This window comes from Etheostoma cragini, chromosome 19 (assembly GCF_013103735.1).
Source record: "Etheostoma cragini isolate CJK2018 chromosome 19, CSU_Ecrag_1.0, whole genome shotgun sequence".
Taxonomy (NCBI): domain Eukaryota; kingdom Metazoa; phylum Chordata; class Actinopteri; order Perciformes; family Percidae; genus Etheostoma; species Etheostoma cragini.
In genome coordinates this window covers 16977866-16979428 of record NC_048425.1, presented here as the reverse complement: position 1 = coordinate 16979428, position 1563 = coordinate 16977866, and positions in this window count along the sequence as shown.

Genomic DNA, 1563 nt, shown 5'->3' with positions numbered 1-1563 from the left:
ATAGGTATCAAAATTATAGATGGACTGGGTAACGTTAGCCACTGCAGTCGGTATACTTTACCGAGAAGCAGAAGAGGAGCCTGCGAGTGAGCAGAGGCAGGCGGAGGGGATATATCCTATAACAACAGCGGTAAAAATAGTTTTAAATATCTTACAATTGTGGACCTGGCTTTCCTCTTCCATTGTTGCTGCTGCAGTGGTCTGTCTAAATGTGGGGCCAGAGGGGTCTGTCTAAATGTGGGGCAGAGGGGTCTGTCTAAATGTGGGACCAGAGGGGTCTGTGAGCTGACTGACTGACTGACCGGCTCGCCAGAGTAATCCCCGGCTGGCGTAGCAAGCTCGCCCGCCGGGGGTTGCGGAGCTTTCCAACTCCGAAGGCTTTTTTAATTCACCATCAATTTTTGTTGAACTTTCTATATTCAAAATCTACACAGCTGATTTTTCGCCTTAAAACATCCCAAAAATGAATTTATTGATTTACTAATTGACGTAAATTGTGACAATCTGTGTACCGAAACCATACGCGCTTTACACCCGAATTGAATGCTGGGATACCGGCCCGGCCAAGTTCACACAAGTCACCATCCGATGTATCCCCGGTAAAATGGGCGTGTCGAGATCACATCCGGGGACTTTAAGTGTTCTTGGCGAAATGCTAACTTGTGTATTGGGTCAGTACTTTGTCCACCAAACATGACGTTTCACAAGAACACAAGAACACAAGTCCATAGAAGAACACATATTGAGAAACGCCCAGAGATAACCACACTTACCGGGGAATCACATGACAGAGATAACCACACAAGACCGGGGAGAAAACTAAGAAACAAACACAAGGAGGCAAGACGGGAAAAATAACCCCAATACAACCCCAAACCGTGAAAAAGTACCATAGCAATGAAATACAACAGTGAGGAAAATAAGTATTTGAACACCCTGCTGTTTTGCAAGTTCTCCCACTTAGAAATCATGGAAGGGTCTGAAATTGTCATCGTAGGTGCATGTCCACAGTGAGAGACATAATCTAAAAGAAAAAATCCAGAAATCACAATGTATGATTTTTTAACTGTTCAATTGTATGATACAACTCCAAAAAAGTATTTGAACACCTGTCTATCAGCTAGAATTCTGACCCTCAAAGACCTGTTAGTTTGCCTTCAAAATGTCCAGCTCCACTTAATTTATTATCCTAAATTAGAGGCACCTGTTTGAGGTGATAGATGCATAAAGACACCTGTCCACCCTATACAATCAGTAAGAATCCAACTACTAACATGGCCAAGACCAAAGAGCTGTCTAAAGACACTAGAGACAAAAATGTACACCTCCACAAGGCTGGAAAGAGCTTCGGGGAAATTGCCAAGCAGCTTGGTGAAAAAAGGTCAACTGTTGGAGCAATCATTAGAAAATCAAAGAAGCTAAACATGACTGTCAATCTCCCTCGGACTGGGGTTCCATGCAAGATCTCACCTCGTGGGGTCTCAATGATCCTAAGAAAGGTGAGACATCAGCCCAGAACTACACGGGAGGAGCTGGTCAATGACCTGAAAAGAGCTGTGACCA